This window comes from Ambystoma mexicanum, chromosome 3p (genome assembly GCF_040938575.1).
Source record: "Ambystoma mexicanum isolate Mex_15411 chromosome 3p, UKY_AmexF1_1, whole genome shotgun sequence".
NCBI lineage: Eukaryota > Metazoa > Chordata > Amphibia > Caudata > Ambystomatidae > Ambystoma > Ambystoma mexicanum.
In genome coordinates this window covers 267,505,656-267,525,639 of record NC_090925.1, presented here as the reverse complement: position 1 = coordinate 267,525,639, position 19,984 = coordinate 267,505,656, and positions in this window count along the sequence as shown.

Genomic DNA, 19,984 nt, shown 5'->3' with positions numbered 1-19,984 from the left:
TGGGGCTCAGCTTCCCCCCAACAAACGGCGCTCCCCCAGTCCGCAAAGACCTGCAGGGGCAGGCGGTTCTCAGTCTCGAAGGCCTTGGGGGAGTTGGGCCTGAAATGGACATGGAGGTAAAGGGGGAAGCAGGACGAGGAGTAGTCGCCACACTTTTGGAACTATTTTCAATATCTGTTTGCAGTGGTTGTATATCTGTAAAAATAAATTTGCGGCCTTGTTATGCCAAACTAAAGGAAATGTCTCATGCAGCACCTTACTGGGGGGGGGGGGAAAGGGGCTTGCAAAAATGAGAAATGGGTTATACAAATGGCATAGCTAGTGGACAAATGCCCAGGTTGTAAGCTCAGCACTATAAAGACTGCTCCCACTACACACTGCCAATGCTGCACCATAGTTCCACAAATAGCATGGAAGGATTCCTGAAGGACTGATTGCAGTGCTTTAAGTGGGCCGGGGCCTGCCGGGGCCGGGCCCCGCCAGTCTCCAAAAAGTGGGGCTGAGCCGGGGCCCTGCCGGGGCCCTCCGTCCCACGACGCCATGGCAGGACGCATTATCCCGCCACGGCCGCAGCCGCGACAGGAGATGCGCCCGCCAGTGTAACGTTAGGCAAGTGGACAGAAGTGCCAGCCAGCCACAGCGTTGCTGAGGCTGGCTGGCACTTCTGTCAGTCACTGTAACTTCCCTGATGACCCCCCATCGGAGGGGTCATCAGGGAAGTTACAGTTCCTTTGTTTGCCCTCGCTAGGTCACTGACCCTCTGTGAACCTGCAGGCTCCATGATCTAATATGCAGATTACATCACGGAGCCCGCGGGTTCCCAGAGGGTGAAAGACGCCTCGGGCTCTGTGATCTCTGCTCAGAGCAGTGATCACTGAGCCCGAGGTGCCTGTCTCCTTTGGCAAATCTTTATAAAAGATGCCTTGAAATGTGTACGTTTCAAGCCATCTTTTATAAACGTAGAAATATTTCTACGTTTATAACAGACGGCTTGAAACGTACACAATTCAAGGCATCTTTTATAAAGCTTTGTCAACGGACAAAACCACCTTGGGTTTTGTCCGTCCTCAACGCTTTATAAAAGATGGCTTGTACGTTTCAAGCCGTCTTTTATGAACATAGAAATATGTTACAAATGTCTATGTTTATAAAAGGTGGCTTGAAAAGCACACAAACCATAGTAAGGTAAGCACACAAGTGTGCGTAACTTACTATGGTTTGTACACTTTCAAGCCACCTTTTATAAACATAGAAATATGTAACATTACTATGTTCATAAAAGAAGGCTTGAAAAATACACAAACCATAGTAGTACGCATACAAATATATAAATGCTCTACTACATTTATATATTTGTTTGCGCACCCTACTATGATTTGTGCACTTTTAGGCCACGCCCACAGCGGATGCCACGCCCCCAAACGAGGGCCCCCCCTCAATTTCTTACCCCACTTAAAGCACTGACTGATTGTCTTCATCTACAACAGGGATCTGCACATCTGGCCTCTGATCTACAAGCTCTCTCCTTCAAGAAATCCTACCCGATCCGGATGTCACCAGCATTCAGCATGCACAAGTGTTTTACAGGGCAATGCTGGCATACATTGTTGAGTTCTGCCTCAGGATTTTTCTTTGAAACCCGGCAGCATGAAACTGCTCTGGTCCTCTGCTGGAGACCTCGTATCTGTTGGATATTTTGATGTATTCCTCTACACAATCGAGTGTACATGGCTTTCTACCCTAATTTTTGTGAAACGTGCAATGTAAAATGCACAATTTCGACCCTTTCTTTTTTTTATGGTCTGGGGTGAAACCCACCATCCCATTCTTGGTGTTCTGGGTTTCTTACTGTGCTCGCTCGCTTTGGCCAATTCGGGTGCAAGTCTCTCACCAGCTGCCCCAGGGTCTGCGGGCATGGTTTTGATCGCTTGGGGTTGTATCCCAAATTCACCTAGCAAACGGTTTGAATTATTTGAGGGGAAAGCCAGAGAGGTATAATAAAAGTTAGAAAGAAGAAAAAAAATAACAATTTGAAAGCATGCAGCATAGCTGATTAAAGAGACTCGTTCTGCAACTGTTTAAGCAATAAAGTAATTGGGTGAACGCCTGGCAGCCAAGACACTCACACAGACACGGAACATTCCCAATTACACACCTGCCGGAAAAATAAAATATGAAATTATGAAAAATCAGTTTTCCATTTGCAATTCAAATGTAGCGTCAAATTCGAGACGAACGTCCTAACAAGTGCGCCTTCTGGAAGCAGACCTGCAGCTGAATAAATACATCTATAAATGAAAGATTCACTGTGTGTCAGGATCACCTGACAGCCGGGGCAAAGCAGCCCCTGACGGTTCTGCCATCCCCTGTGTCTGTCCATGTGTTGCTCACCTGGAGGAGCACTGAGCAGTGATGATTGGGCCATGCAAACTGGGGAGCAAGCTACCGTCCTGCTCAGATCATGAAGGTAAGGTCTGATTTCCAGGCCTGGCCCTCTAGCCAACAGTAGTTGCATGGTGGGACTTGTAGTTCTGTTTTATCCCCCTCTGAGTATGGGACTACTAGACCCAGCATGCATTACCACATGGGCCTGTCTAATTATGCCCCACAAAAACTTAGATGGGGATGGGAATTGATTTTTTATTGGGGCTAAAAAAATGTGCATTCAGATTTTCAGAAAGACAGCATGCAGTGATTCTAAACATCTGCACGTTTCCCCTGGGTTCACTGCAGTGGAGGCATAGACCCACAATGATGCAGAGACTCCGAGGTGTCAGCATGCTTTCGCGCTAATTACCGCGTGAGGTGTCAGCATGCTATGTGGTAATTATCGTGGTAATTACCGAGTGCAGAAACGCTGTAGATAGAACATCTGCTACATTTATCAGGGCCTAAACAGTCCAAAAACAGAGATCAACGAGGTGCGGCCACGAGACTGGGGTCTTTTTCTCAGGGTCACACAAGTGAGGGAAAATTTTGAATAATTTGTTTGGCGCAAATGATGAGATGATCTAGCACGGATATACGTGATATTTTCGAGACCGAAAAATACTTTTTGCTTTTTTTAACTTTTTTTATTTTATAATGCGGGGGGAGTACCTGCTCTTCTTTTTTTTATACCATTTAAAGCACTGACCTGCAGCAAATAAATGTGCGCACTTATCTGAGAACGCAATTGAATATGTGCAATGCCCTCCTGTAAACCCTTTGCACATTCATACACGCCAGAGGATATTTTTGCACATATTCAATCTCTTCCCGTATTCTAGAAGGGTCACAGTAAAATGGGAAGAAAACAAAGACATTCCCCTGCATCTGTTTGGAACCAGCAGGGATGTGTACATTTAATGGCTGTCATTCAAGTCATTCAAGTCATTGGGAGTCATTACGAGGATGGAGGTAACCATGACGCAATTTGCGGCATGGTTGCCTCCTTACCCGGTATCGAGTCTGGGTTCCTCAAATGAGGATTTACCGGGCCATTCCAACCTTGGAGGACCCGGTAATTCCTAATTCGAGGAACCTGGACCCCGTACATTCCCATTCAAGCCCCCATAGGGCTCAATGGGAATGGGGAGGGTGCTAACAACGGGCCCGTTAATAACGGGCCCGTTGTTAACTCCCTGGTCTGCTCACGGGACCCGCTAAGGGAACCTGGTTTTACCAGGCGCCCTTTGCGGGTCCCGCGAGCAAACTCGTAATAGGGCGGTAAGGGCATGGCTACCCTCGTTAGCATGGCTAACTCGTAATAAGGCTACTAGCGGCATGGCTACCCCCTTACAAGGTACCGGGTCCGGGTTCTCTGAATGGGGAATTACCGGGCCATTCCGACCTTGGAGAGCCCGGTATTTCCCCATTCAGGTAAGCCGACCCCAGCACATCCCCATTCCCATTCGAGCCCCCATAGGGCTCAATGGGAATGGGGGGTGTTAACAACGTGCCTGTTGATTACGGGCCCGTTGTTAGCACCCTGGTCTGCTCGCAGGACCCGCTAAGGTCATCTTGTCTGACCAGACGTCTTTAGCGGGTTCCCGTGAGCAGACTCGCAATGAGGCGGTAAGGGGTTGACGGCTCCGGCACCTTTACCGGCGCCGTTAACCCCTTACCGCCTGGGTCGTAATGATCCCCATTGTCATGCTCTTTTTTAAGTGAAACAACAATGCTATGGACTGCTGCTGCCCCACTTGCCTTTCTTTCACTCAGAGACAGAATATCTTTTTTCTTTTTTTAGCTTTTCACTGTGAAATGGGCCCCTGGCACCCACGTGGCTTGCCATGGATTGTGTTACCAACACTCATGTGTAGGAACACTAAGGTATGCACAGGGCCTGGGCAGCACACCCTTTGTGCTGCTTGCTGTTTAGCCCCCTGAAATGTGCAGGCCACCTTTGAGAATAAGCTAACCTGTGCATGTCTACAATTAACACAAATAAAACAAACATTGACAATGTCAACAGTTTTGGCTTTCGTGTAGGCATGAGGCATGCATTTGCCAGGTATTGCCATAATGGTACTTAACTTGCCATCAATGGTAACAGCTGCAAAATGGTGCGAGCACCTGGCCATATAACAGCAGTGCCTGTGACATGCCTATCTAATACCTATGTACACACCACAACTGTTGGCTTTGCCAATGCTTTTATTTCCACAGGACATCAGCCAGTGAAGGACAGGCATACAGCTTATATATCAAGTGGCTGACGACACACTTGGTTAAGGCATTTTTATTACAAAGGTAGCACATTTACAACTACAATTAAGCCATTAACTCTCAAAAGACTGCTTTGAATTGACACTGGAAGGGTCTTACATGACAACATTTGATATTACTGTTCGTTAAAGCTGTCGCAAAGAGATTCTAGGGGAATGTTTTTTGGGCAGTGAGAGGTGGGAAGTGAGTGGGAATGTCCATAAGAATTAGCATGGCAATGGGCAGTCAATGGGTGGGTAAATAAACAAACAACGTAAGAAAGCTACGTGTCTCTGATCATATCACATTTCCCACATAGTTGTACTCCAATTAAATAGTTTGGGCTTAAAAGGTGGTGCTTATAAGTAATTCTCACCAGTTTGTTTTCTCTCTCTGCACTCTCTCCACCTACCCCCAGTCCCCCCTCACCCTCTCTCTCTCTCCCCCTCTCTCTCTCTCTCTCTCTCTCTTTCTCTCTCTGTCCCTATTTCACTGTTTTCTGTGAGGCCATAACTCTGCTGTTCTTCATTAGATCTACTGGCTAGGTTAGCAGCAGCACCTAGCCTTTAAACAAATGGCAAACCCTTATTTAAAGCAGTGTCACAGATGGCCTCAGGTATCCACAGACAAAGATAATAGATTTAGGAAGTTGTATTAAAGTATTAACCAACTTGTTTGGGAATACTGTGACAGTTGAAACTAAGGGGGTCCATTTGGCTCTCTTGACCTCCCAGTGGGCACCCACCATTTTAGCCCTGGTGTCCCTAAACCCAGAATCCCTGACATACTCTAAATCAAGTTAAGACCTTCTATCTACTTCTTTCTATTCTTGACGAAGAAACCTAAAGGCTGTAGCATTCTTGATGGCCCAGTGTGACCAGGGTTTCTTTTCCAGACTCACCGTTCGCACTCTCTCAGTCTCTGGGGGTCATTACGAGTGTGGCGGTAAGGGGTTAACGGCACTGGTAAGGATGCCGCTGCCGTTAACCCCTTACCGCCGCATTACGAGGTCCCTTAGCGGGTCCCACTAAGGCCGGCTGGTAAAACCAGCCGTCCTTAGCGGGAGCCGCTCAGGGACCAGGGAGCTAATAACGGGCCCGTAATTAACTGGCCCGTTATTAGCTCCCTCCCCATTCCCATTGAGCCCTATGGAGTCTCGAATGGGAATGGGGATGGGTTTTTTGAATGGGGATTTACCGGGTCCTCCATGGTTGGAATGACCCGGTAAATCTCCATTCAGAGAACCCGGACACGACTTTGGGGGCAGCCATGGCGCTAATAGCACCATGGCTACCTCCAAACTCGTAATGACCCCCTCTGTCTCTTCTTCTGTCTCTTTCTCCTCTCTCCTCCCTCCATAATCTTTCTTGTCTCCCTCTCTCACTATGTGCACCACTTTCCCTTGCCACTCACTTCACACCCCTCTCTCCTTCTTTCTGCTCCCCTCTCCTTCTAAAAGATCCCCTCTCCTTCTCCTCCCTTCTGGTAACGTTATGTTATGTTATGTTATTTTGCACTTATATAGCGCCTTATATACCATTGGTATGGTCTGAAGGCGCTGGTAGGTTGAACGCCCTTGGGAACCGAAGTTCTTATCAGTAGAGGGAGGAGAGAGGGTCCAAAAGGTGCGAGTGCGCAACTGGTATGTGTGCAGCTGGTGCGAAAATTCCTGTGGAAGCTGCTTCATAGCGGTAGGTGTGGTGGCTGAGAGGTCAGGAGTATGTGTTTTCGAATCTGGCAGGAATTATCCAGACCGAGAGTGGCAGCGTAAAGCCTGAGGAGAACGCCTGGCTGGGGGTGCGAGACCAGCAGTGATTACATAGAGTGATGTGGGGTGAGCAGCGTCATATGTTGATATGAGAACAGTTATACCGAATGGTGTCATAGTATCTCTGTGTTCTAGTTGGGTGGTGGTGTAAGGAGAGAGTAAGCGTGGGGTGTGATATGAGGTATGATCTTTTAAAGGATCCATGCATTATAGGTATAATATGGACGTCATGCAGTTAAGCAATTCGTCCGTTCTGCACATTCGTCGGCCATCCACACGTTCTCTCGCCACACACGTCCTCTCGCTACACACGTCCTCTCGCCATACACGTCCTCTCGCCATACACGTCCTCTCGCCACACACGTCCTCTCGTCACATACGTCCTCTCGTCACAACACGTCCTCTCGCCACAACACATTCTCTCGCCATAACACGTCCTCTCGCCACAACACGTCCTCTCGCCACAACACGTCCTTTTGCCACAACACGTCCTTTCGCCACACATGTCCTCTCGCCACCCACGTCCTCTGCCACCCATGTCCTCTCGCCACACACGTCATCTCGCCACACACGTCATCTCGCCACACACGTCCTCTCGCCACACATGTCCTCTCGCCACACACGTCTTCTCGCCACACACGTCCTGTCGCCACACACGTCCTGTCGCCACACACGTCCTCTCGCCACACACGTCCTCTCGCCACACACGTCTTCTCGCCACACACGTCATCTCGTCACAACGCGTCCTCTCGCCACAACATGTCCTATCGCCAAGCACGTTTTCTCTCGTCACACACGTCTACTCTCCACACACGTCTTCTCTCCATACACGTCTTCACTCCACACACGTCTTCTCTCCACACAAGTCTTCTCTCCACACATGTCTTCACTCACTACACCCGGCCGCCCTCCATACCAGGTCGCTCTCTACACCCGGCCGCCCTGGACACCCGGCCACCCTCCACACCCGGCCGCCCTCCACACCTGGCTGCCCTCCACACCCGGCCTCCTTCCACACTCGTCCTCCCTCAATACTCATGGTCCCTCAACACTCATGCGCCCTCAACACTCATGCGCCCTCAACACGCATTCGCCCTCAACATGCATCTGCCCTCAACACTCATCCGCCCTCAACACTCGTCCGCCCTCAGCACTCATCCGCTCTCAACACTCATCCATTTCCAACACTCATCCGCTCCCAACACTCATCCGCCCTCGACACTCATCCGTCCTCAACACTCACCCGCCCTCAACACTCATCCGCCCTCAACACTCATCCGCCCTCAACGCACATCCGCCCACAACACACATCCGCCCTCAACACTCTTTCGCTCTCCACGGTCATCCTCTCTATATGCTTGTTCGCTTGTATACGATCGTCTGGGCACGCGTTCACCTAGTCTATACGTTTGTTGGTTCAGTAAAGTTCATTTTATACGCCCTCATCAGTTCTACGTGCTCCTTAGTTCTGTTCGCTTCTCTGTATTTGCGTTCATATTAGCTTTTACATACTGCTATGTGCATTTCATCGGTTCAGATCTCCTTAGTTTCTCATTGATTTATTCGTAATATCTGCTTCCCTGTATTTGATCTACTTTAGTCGTTTATTGATAGGTCGGTGTGATGGTGCTAGTTTGGAAGCCGGTAGGTTTTAGGGGAAGAGCCAGGTTTTCAGTAGTTTGCGGAAGGACGTTAAGTCCTCAGTTAGGCAGATGTGGGGTGGGAGCGAGTTCCACAGGGTTGGAGCTTGGGCTGAGAATGATGTTCCGCCTATCCTGATTGAGTTTGTCTTAGGAATTGTTAGGAGGCCGGCTGAGCTTGATCTTAGGATGCGAGAGGGATGATATGGTATTAGTTTTTCTTGAAGATATTGAGGTCCAGTTTTATGCAGTGCTCGATGGGTGAGGCATAAGGTTTTGAAAGCCACCCTACGGGCTACTGGAAGCCAGTGCAATGTCTTGAGGGCTGGGGATACGTGGTCTCTTGGACCTAGCGCAAGTAGCATTTTGGCCGCCGCGTTTTGTGCTCTTTGGAGTTTATTCAGCTGGTAGGCATGGATTCCGAGGTATAGGGGGTTTCCGTAGTCCAGTCTGGATATAACGATTGATTGGACGGCAGAGACTCTGTTCGGAAATGAGAGGTATGGAAAGATGCGCCTGAGGGTTTTAAGGTGGTAGTGGCAGGACTTTGAGACATTGTTGACTTGGCGCGAGAGTGTTAGGCCGGAGTCTAGGGTGCATCCAAGATTTTTCACTGTGTTGGAGGGTGTCGGTGAGTTGCCCATGGCGGGTGGCCAGGGAAGAGGGTGCGGAAGAAGATCGGAGTTGCCGCACACCATGATTTCTCTTTTGGCGGGGTTTAGCAGGAGGTGGCTTTGGGTCATCCAGCGGTCAATGTTAAGGAGGCAGGCTGCCAGGTCGGGTCGGGAGTTGGGTTTCGAGTTCAGGAATTTTAAGATTAGTTGGGTGTCGTCGGCGTAGTTGTAACATATGATGTTATGTGAGCGAATTATTGGCGGGAGGGTGATCAGGTAGAGATTGAACAGCAGGGCAGATAGACATGCTCCTTGAGGGACTCCTGTGTCGGCTGGTCGAGCTTGGGAGGTAAGGCCGGAGAGTGTGGTTATTTGGTGCCTGTCTTTGAGGAAAGAGGCTATCCATTTAAGAGCGGTTCCACGGATTCCTAGGGAGTGGTGGCGGTCTAGGAGGATTGAGTGATTGATCGTGTCAAAGGCAGCGGATAGGTCAAGGAGGATTAGTGCTGCGCATCCTGCGGCGTCTGCTGTCATTTTGAGGTCGTCCCAGATCGACGTTAGGGTGGTTTCGGTTCCGTGACGTGATCTGAAACCTGATTGAGCAGGGTCTAGGAGGTTATTGGCTTCGACAAAGGCATTTAGTTGGGAGTAGACGGTTCGGTCAATGAGTTTGGCAAGGAACCTGGTGTTTGAGATTGGGCGGTAGTTTTTGACCTCGAGAGGGTCGAGCGAAGATTTTTTTATTAGAGGTTTGACGTATACCATTTTGAATGCCTCGGGAAATATACCGGAGGAAAGGGAGTCGTTTATGATAGATCTTGCGTGCTCTCCTGCGCAGGTGGAGGCAAAAATTCCTTTGAGAGTTTTGGCTGGGCAAGGGTCTAGTGGTGATCCAGATGGTTTGCGGGCAGATAGAAGTTTGAGAAATTGCTCTGGTGATAATGGACTAAAGGATTCGAACGTTGGTTGCGTTGAGGTCGCAGGTGAGGGGCTGGCCGGTGCGGGCGGCGGAGTGTCAATTGGTTGTAGGAGAGCCAATTTGGTGTTTAGAGTTTTAGTCCTTTCAATAGCCGTGGTGTAAAAATGGAGGGAGAGTGAATCACACAGTGATTGTGACGGGGTCGGGATGGTTGTGTTACAGGCTGGATTGGTGAATTCGGAGATGGTTTTGTGGAGTTCTTTGCTTGGGTTTTTGGAGTTTAGGATTCGGGTGTTGTAGTTGGCTTTTTTTGCTTTCCGGATTTCGGCCTTGTACTGATACAATTGTCGGGCCAAGGTGGTCTTGCTCTCTTGGGTTTTCTCTTTCCGCCAATTGCGTTCAAGGTATTTGTAATGCCGTTTAGTGGTTTTTAACTCAGGAGTGAAACCATCTGGGAAAAGGGCCAAGGCGGGATGGTGGTTTGCACAGGGGAGTGAGTCGTGTCAGAGATGCATTGAGCCATGAGTCAAAGGCTTCAGGCGTTAGATGGTTGTGGGGACGGTGGGTAGGTGGTGGAGACTGGAGGAGTGCCTCGGCTAGGTCTGGGGTGATTTTTAGTTTTTTCCAGCACTTGCGTAGGTTCGGAGGCTCAGATGTGCGTATGGGAAGGGGGCTGGGAGAGTGGATGGTGAACGAGAGAATAAAATGATCGGACCAGATGATAGGGGTGGGGGGCTTTAGGTGAATCAGGGTATTGGAGCTAAAGATGGCATCGAGAGTGTGTCCTTTAAAGTGAGTCGGGCCGTTTATGTGGGGTTGGAGGTTAATTGCATCTAGACCGTCAACCAGGGCGTGGGTCATAGGGTTGGTGGGGTTGTCGAGCCATATGTTGAAGTCTCCAAGGAGGGTGAGGATGATTGATTTGGAGGGAGGCGATGGAGTCACAAAGGTTGTTTGCGAAATGTCTATCGTAGCCAGGAGGCCTGGAGATTATTAGGAAGCTGTGTGAGAGCGACGGGGAGAGGGATAGTTTAACGAGGAACGATTCACAGGATGGAATGGAGGTTTGGTTGTCCATGATTGTGGCACGGAAGTGAGATTTGAAGACGAATGCTATCCCCCCTCCTCTGGACGGACGGTTCAGTGGGATGAGGCAATAGTCAGGTGGAAAGGCTTCATTAGCGATTGGGCGGAAGTCATCAGAAAACCAGGTTTCAGTGATGAAAACTAGGTCCGGTTTGACAGAGGTTAGGAGGTCAAAGATGCAGTGTCTGTTTTTAGCTACAGATCGCGCCTTAAAAAGGATACAGTTTACATCTGTGGGCAGGGTTGGGTTTGGTGCTTGGGTGGGGGGGCGGAGAGGCTGGAGGGAGGGGGTTAAGGTTGGTGATGCTAGGGAAAAGTGGGCGAGCAGAGAAGTATTTAGGCTTCGGGCGTGGTTGGGTGGTTGCTTGTGATAGGTTGATCGGGTTCGGGGTGGGGGATTTGAGGAAGGGGAGTGGGCGGTTGGGAGTTTCAGTTGCAGTCGAGGAGAAATCGAGGGAGAGGGGTTTCAGGAAAGGAGAGGCCACGGGGGAAGGAGGAGAGTGTGGGAGAGAGGTGCAGGGTCGAGATAGGGGAGGCGAGGAGAGCTGAGAGGTTGAGGGGGACCAGGAACGTTTCCTCTTTAGTTTCTTTGCTGCAACTGGTGTGTGGGAGAGGGTAGGGGGGCCAGAGGGGGAGAGGGACGCGGCTTCGGTTCTTGCTAGTGCAAGGCGTGCAGTTTTTAGGGATGGGAAATGGTGCAGTCGGCCGGTGAAAGTGGTAGGGGTATGGGGGCAAGGAGGGGGTTGGGCGATTGGAGGGTCGGGTGTGCTAGATATGATAGTAAGGAGGGCGGGAGTGGGCACAGTGGGCACTGCTGGCAGGTCGGCGGTGGGGTTCAGGGGATGCGTGGTTTTAGGGTGGGATGCTCGCCATCGTGCACCCCTGGCTTGGTGTTTGGAGAGGGTGGTGGCAAGGATTGCGGACGAGGGTGGGCTGATATGGGAAGGGGGGGCGGATCGGAGAATGGAGGTGGTCCACGGGAGTCGTTTCTGACAGGAGTGGGGGGAGTGACTGCACTCATGATCGGTGCGAGCTTTGGGTTGATTTAGGAGGGTTTCTGATTGTAGTTCAAGGGTTGATGATTAACGCTTTTTAGGGAGACTTTCGGGTTCAACTGGTCGACGACTTATTTGGTGCTTTCTGGATACAATTGGGAATACTTCTAATGCAACTTTTCTTAGAGAGCTGTTGGGGGCAGCTTCTAGATGTAATTGGGATCACTTCAAATTCAACGTTTTCAGAGAGGCTATTGGGCGCAACTTCTAAGTGCAGTCAAGTACACTTCTAATTTCCATTAATCATAGAGGCTAATGAGCGCAGTTTATAAATGCAGTTTGGAACACTTCTAGATGCAGTTAGGAACATTTCTAATTCAACTTTTCCCAGAGAGGCTATTGGGCGCAGTTTCAAGATGCGATTGCGAGAGACATCTAGGTGCAGTTGGGACCTTCTAATACAACTTCCTTAGAGAGGCTATTGGGTGCAACTTCTAAAGGCAATCATGTACACTTCTAAATTCAACTTTTCTTAGAGAGGTTATTGGGCGCAACTTCTGAAAGCAATCATGTACACTTCTAGATTCAACTTTTCTCAGAGAGGCTATTGGGCGCAGTTTCTAAATGTAATTGAGAACACTCATGAATTCAACTTTTCTCAGAGAGGCTATTGGGCGCAACTTCTAAATGAAATCATGTACACTTCTAAGTTGAACTTTTCTTAGAGAGGTTATTGTGCGCAGCTTCAAGATGCGATTGGGAACACTTGTAGATGCAGTTGGGCATACATATAATTCAACTTTTTCAGACAGGCTATTGGACGCAACTTCTAAATGCAATTATGTACACTTCCAAGTTCAACTTTCTCAGAGAGGCTAATGGGCGCAGATTTTAAATGTGCTTGTAGATGCAGTTAGGGACATTTATAATTGAACTTTTTCAGACAGGCTATTTGGGCGAAACTTCTAAATGCAATTATGTATACTTCTAATTCAGCTTTTCTCAGAGAGGCTATTGTGCGCAGATTCTAGATGCATTTGGGAACATTTGTAGATGCAGTTATGGACACTTCTAATACAACTTTTCTCAGGGAGGCTATTGGGCGCGACTTCAAATGCAATCATGTACACATCAGATTCAACTTTTCTCAGAGAGGTTATTGGGCGCAGCTTCAAATGCAGTTGGGAAAAATTTCTAGGTGCAATTAGGACACTTCTAATTCAAATTTTTTAGAGAGGCTATTGGGCGAAACTTCTAAAAGCAATCGTGTACGCTTCTAAATTCAGCAATTCTCAGAGAGGAGAGAGGCTATTGGGCGCAACTTCTAAATGCAATTATGTACACATCAGATTCAGCTTTTCTCGGGGAGGCTATTGGGCGCAGTTTCTGAATGCAATTGGGAACACTTCTAATTCAACTTTTCTCAGGGAGGCTATTGGGCGCAGCTTCAATATGCAATCATTTACACATCAGATTCAACTTTTCTCAGAGAGGCTATTGGGCGCAGTTTCTGAATGCAATTTGGAGCACTTCTAATTCAACTTTTTTCAGGGAGGCTATTGGGCGCAACTTCAAAATGCAATCATGAACTCATCAAATTCAGCTTTTCTCAGAGAGGCTATTGGGTGCAACTTCAAAATGCAATCATGAACTCATCAAATTCAGCTTTTCTCAGAGAGGCTATTGGGCGCAGCTTCAATATGCAATCATTTACACATCAGATTCAACTTTTCTCAGAGAGGCTATTGGGCGCAGTTTCTGAATGCAATTGGGAGCACTTCTAATTCAACTTTTTTCAGGGAGGCTTTTGGGCGCAACTTCAAAATGCAATCATGAACTCATCAAATTCAGCTTTTCTCAGAGAGGCTATTGGGCGCAACTTCAATATGTAATCATTTACACATCAGATTCAACTTTTCTCAGAGAGGCTATTGGGCGCAGCTTCAATATGCAATCATTTACACATCAGATTCAACTTTTCTCAGAGAGGCTATTGGGCGCAGTTTCTGAATGCAATTGGGAACACTTCTAATTCAACTTTTCTCAGGGAGGCTATTGGGCGCAACTTCAAAATGCAATCATGAACTCATCAAATTCAGCTTTTCTCAGAGAGGCTATTGGGCGCAACTTCAAAATGCAATCATGAACTCATCAAATTCAGCTTTTCTCAGAGAGGCTATTGGGCGCAGCTTCAATATGCAATCATTTACACATCAGATTCAACTTTTCTCAGAGAGGCTATTGGGCGCAGTTTCTGAATGCAATTGGGAACGCTTCTAATTCAACTTTTTTCAGGGAGGCTATTGGGCGCAACTTCAAAATGCAATCATGAACTCATCAAATTCAGCTTTTCTCAGAGAGGCTATTGAGCGCAGCTTCAATATGTAATCACTTACACATCAGATTCAACTTTTCTCAGAGAGGCTATTGGGCGCAGCTTCAATATGCAATCATTTACACATCAGATTCAACTTTTCTCAGAGAGGCTATTGGGCGCAGTTTCTGAATGCAATTGGGAACACTTCTAATTCAACTTTTCTCAGGGAGGCTATTGGGCGCAACTTCAAAATGCAATCATGAACTCATCAAATTCAGCTTTTCTCAGAGAGGCTATTGGGCGCAGCTTCAATATGCAATCATTTACACATCAGATTCAGCTTTTCTCAGGGAGGCTATTGGGCTATTGGGCACACTTCTAAATTCAACTTTCACATGTATAGGACAGAGTTTCGAAATGGAATTTATTAGAGATATGGGGTTCTAGGTTGAGTCGTAGGGTAGTATGGCGAGAAGTATTTGCTTCTGTCCCCGTCCTTGCCACACTTACTTATTGTTGGCTTCTTGCTTCTCCTGCGGATACCAGCAGATACGAAGTGGAGCCTTCACTGTAGGAGCCGTCCTTTGCTTCAGGTCATGTTACACTATCTACACCTCTCTCCTATTCTCTCTTTAGTCTCTATTTCTACCTGCCTTTGCTCTTCTCCCAATCTCTTTTATATCTCTCTCTATGCTCCCCACTCTCCTTCCCTTCTTCCTGTCCCTCTCTCAACTCACAGTCGACGCCTCTGTGACCTAATCTTACCACAAGCTTGCTGTCTCCTGCTCCCAACTACCTCCAACCTTCTGCTTCAATCCACCATCCCCACTACTTCCTCCGCCACCTTGTACTTACTTCACAACCTCCTACAAACACTATCTTTATCACTATCCGGCTAATTCACCCTAAACCTCTTCCCCCATCTTTCTTTCTCCCTTTCTGACTCTCCTATTACACCCCCTCACCACACTACACTCAAATTGTACCACTCTCTCTTGCACACATAATCTCACCTGCACTCGCTTAACAACCTGCCAGTCTCCTCAGCTCTCCAATACACCACCCGTCCTCCTCCCAATCTCTTAATCCAGCACCACTCCCTCTCATCTCACCCAAACAAACTTAAATCTCCTCTATGCTGGCTGCTGGCTGGGTTTTTAGAGCCCAGCCATACCCCTTCTAACACTCCTTATTGCTCACATTGGTCCCCCTGGCCAAATGCACCCCTTTGACAATCTCTAAGTGATTCCCGGAAAGCTTCAAAAAGGCTTTTAGCCCAACATTCTTTTCAATCTCCATTTGCAGGGTACCAGCCAGGTGCACAAGCTGCTCATTTACATTGTCGCTTTCTTCATGTGCTGGTGTCTTGTTTCCAGTTCATTTTGGCCAGGATTTAAGTGTTTCCCCTTCTCCCGTGCACTCCTTTACCTCTCAGTTTGTTTTTTGTTACCCCCACGATTCCCCTGGGATCCGCTTGGGGCTGGTGGGTTGGGTGTTCGGTATCTCATCTCTGTTTGGCATGAAAAATCCCAATCTATTCCATTCCTGTTCTTGATTACATTCAATTGGTTCCAGCCAGGGTTTTCTTAGCTGCACCCTTGTGTATTCTGGGAGTTGGTGTCTGGAAAAAGACAAAAGAAAACTCTGGCCAGAAGAGAGGCTGACAGGCAGTGAGGAAGAGACCGAGGTATAATCCGGCATATAAAATGCACAATCAGTGGGGAAGGGAGTGGGGCCACCCACCTCTCTCACCCCAGTTCTGGGAGAGGTTCTTATTCCCTCATGACAGGTGACATGGTGATGACCCGGGCACTGTTACAGCATGCAAGCCTTTTTTTGGACAGGTGACTAGGTTGTTTCTACTTTTAAGGTGCCCTCCAACAGTGGTTCATAGATGGTGCACTTTCCACATCCCCCCATGAACATGGGCACCACATTGTAGACCTTCAAAGTCTTAGACCGGAAAAAGAAATCCCCAAAAAAGCCTTTTATATACTGTAAGACCGCCTATGCATTGAGCCTTGGTACCCTTGTTTTACGGTGGCCCAGCAATTCCAGCATGAAGCCAGGGTCGCAACAATGGGCCTTGAGCAGCATTGTTTGCCAATGTGTTGCCTCTATGTGTGTAATGATTGTGGTGTGCAATATGACACTTGTAGGGACACATTGTCCATAAAAAAATATAGTCTTAGCCAAGCAATTTATCACTAAAATATAATTATCCTATAATTAAATATAATTGTATAATGATATCTGTGTGACAGCCCCTCATTTTCTAAAGTTCACCAAGGCTCCCCCATGGAGAGGCAGATGTTGTGGCCATTTTGTCCTCACATCCATATGTTCAGGCGTCCCGAATGTGTATGTAGCCCAGTCTGCATTACATATTTAGTGAGTCAAGCATACAGTCCTTTTTATCACATACATAATAGTCAAATATGCTATTTATCCCTTACCCTTTCTCAGAGGAGAACATTATTTTGAAAGAGTCCACCAGGAAATAATTGATATGGTTATTCTAAATTCTGATAATATGCTTTGTTCTGCAAGACAAGTCTAACATTATTATGACTACCATATATATTGGAAGTAATCATTCGAAATTATATAGTACAATTTTTAAAAGAGGAAGTTTACAACGTTAGTAGATTGAAATAACTGCTCTGATTAAGAGCACTCTCAGCATGGGATGCTGTCTTTAGGTCCTGAAAAAGCCTTCACCCCCCGACCCCCGAAGAAGCCATTGATGACGTAGTTGTGCTAGCTAGCTGCAGACCAATTGCCAACATGCCCTTCTTGGGGAAAGTCCTAAAGACATTGGTCACCCAGCAGCTACAGTGAGTTCGAAGGTCGGCTGCATGGTTATTAATCTGTTTTCCAGCCTCTAATGCAAACTGAATCAGAGTTGCTCTTGATGAGGGACGAACTGCTGCATTTTCTGGACAATGGCATTCCGGCATGATCCTCCTTGACCTTTTGGCATCGTTTCATACCATGAATCACACCACACGTCTCAATCGCCTCAGCGTCTCGTTTGGCATCAAAGGTCAGACTCGCAAGTGGTTAGTTCATACCTTCAAGATAAGGATTTTCAGGTGAGGTTTGGATCCTTCCTCTTCAAGCCCTATGTTCTGATTTCTGGTGTGCCACAGGGTTCCGTCAGGGTTCCGTCCTCTCACCATGGCTTTTTAAGGCCTTCTTTTAAACTGCTTGCTTCTGCCTTTCACCTAGGGTGCTACACGGCCCCTTCTCTGGTCCCAAATGCTTAAAAAGTGAGTCAAAGCTGAGGTGAATAGGGCCATGATCCTTTCCAACATCAACAAGTGCAATAGTCTGTACTTGTACCTGATGCACTAATTGCAGCTCATCCTTAATAAGTTTGCTAGGCTGATCCTGGGCCTGTGGTGTAGAGAGCATGTCCCCCCAGCTCTCAACCCTCTGTACTGTTAATAACGAAAAATAAATAACGACAAACCTTTTCAGTGACTTAGAAATAACGAAAACATTTATATTTCTTTCTAAAAAGTATATATGGTGTTTGGGGTAAGGGATTAAAGGGGTGAGGATCGTTTGAAGGGCTAAAACAGCTGCAGAAACGGTGCTTGGGGAGGGACCCCCAAACTTAAAAAGAGTGAACAAATTCGAAATGTTTTCGTTATTGAGGTGCCACTGAAAAAGTTGTCCTTATTTTTGTTGTCGTTATAAACACATGTAACCCTGGTTACTTGTTGAGCTGCTGTTATCATTTAAGACCCGGTTTTTCATTCATCATGCTTACTGGGGAGCTGGTCCAGGCGATGTCAGGCAAATCAACAAATATTGTCCCCCCTGCACCTGAGATTGTGTAACTCCCTTTCCCTTGGGCTGGCCCATTTGAAGTAAATGAAATTGTGTGGAACCTGTTTGAACTTTGCAGGGGGCTACTTATGGAACAACCCTCGTGCTAATCTGGGGTCCCTGGACAATCAACTCCTGAAGACACCCCTGTTCAAGCTCACTTTTGACACTTTTTTGAAAATCTGCCCTTAAGCACATTGGGCCTCATTACAACGTAGGCGGTAGGGGGTTAACACCGCCGGTAGAGCTGCCAGCGCCGTTAACCCTGTACCGCCTCATTACAAGGTCTGCTCGCGGATCCGGCAAGCAGACCAGGATGTCAACTACGGGACCGTCATTAACGGGCCCGTTGATTGCATCCTCTCCATTCCCAATGAGCCCTATTGGGTCTCAAATGGGAATGGGGATGTACGGGTCCGGGTTCCTTGAATGGGGAAATACGGGGCCCTCCAAGGTCGGAATGGCCCGGTATTTCTCCATTCAAGGAACCCGGACCCGGTACCCGGTCTGGCTTTTAAGACACGGAAGCCGTGTGCTAAGCGGCGATCTACATTCTCAGTTGATTACAATGTTTGCTCACTTTGCTGCCAAGAAAGACGCTAAGTCAAGAATAAAGTGCTCAGGAGATAAAAAAAGAAAACAGTCTTCAAGGGACTCTTGGATCTATGTAGGGTGGAGTCCTGACAACAAACAAAGAAAGAGGCTCAGAACTGCATTCTCAAACAAACAGAGGGCCAGATGAGATTGCAGCCATTTGCTTTGCTAGTCAAGATTCCTTTCCGGAATCCATCCCTTGTGAAGTTGGCCCATCAGATGTGAAAAGCCCTGTGTAAATACAAGGATCACCAGAATAAAGTGTTTACCACTTTATGAAAGCTCTTATGGTCCCATAATGTCCTTTGCTAGTCTATTGAATGGTACTTTCAAAATTGGTAAGAGACTGCATTAGAGCTTTAAGTATGTTGCCATCAGATGTCTTCTGGGTCAAACAATTGAGTGATGCGATGGGCTTGTCTCTTGGTCAAACTAATATGCGTCGCTGTTAGGTGGGGATCTGTAAATTCCAGAACAGCACACTGAAAGCGCACCAGTACCAAGAATTGCTACTTCATTTTACCATCTCCTTTGATGTTCAGTTCAGGTGAATATAGATGAGCATGCCTTTCAATAAAAAAAATGGATCCTGTGGTCCCAGACCCTCCTCTTCTTTCTTTGCTCAAACTGGTAAAGGCACTTCATAGATTGGGATGATTTGATTTCTTTAGTCTTCAGCAAATTCTAGGGATTCTCTTGGGTTTTGGGCTCCTTGAACCTGAGAAAGGATTCCTCTTGGCAGGTCGTGGAGGTAAAGCATTGTACCCCCCTTTCAGTGCAGATCGGTCTTATTGCATCACATATGTCAGGTCTTTCGGCATTTCGGCTGTGCAATGGGCTCCTCCCACCTTTACCGGGTGCGGTTTGTTTGAGGAGTTCAGGAGCAGGATCTTACATTCCTCAACTGCTCCTGCCCCTTCATCTTACCGTATATTTGTCAGACACTCATGATTTGGAGGTATTCTCCCATATGTTCCCAGAGGGACAGTGATTCTCAAGTCTGTCTGGGCCAGTGACCTTTCCTTAGGTTGCACTATGCACATTTTCTGCACTGTATGAATACTTTTTGGCTACCTTGGAGGTTGCATGGGGCATGGGTAGGAAGGGTAGCCCTAACCTAACTCCTGCTGGCCTTCTTGGGTACACTCTTCTGCATTTGGATCGGACCCCCGTTTTCTCACCATGTGTGGCACATCAAAAGAACATACAACATATTTTATATTTAAATAAACCAGAGGGTGAGCAGAGGGTGAGCAGTCGTCTGTGTCTGCAGTCTTTTCACCCTGTTTTCTACTGGAAGTGTTTAAAACCACCTACACCACCGCGGAGCGGTGAGCGGAGCGTGAGCAGAGGGTGAGCAGTCGTCTGTGTCTGCAGTCTTTTCACCCTGTTTTCTACTGGAAGTGTTTAAAACCACCTACACCACCGCGGACCGGTGAGCGGAGCGTGAGCAGAGGGTGAGCAGTCGTCTGTGTCTGCAGTCTTTTCACCCTGTTTTCTACTGGAAGTGTTTAAAACCACCTAC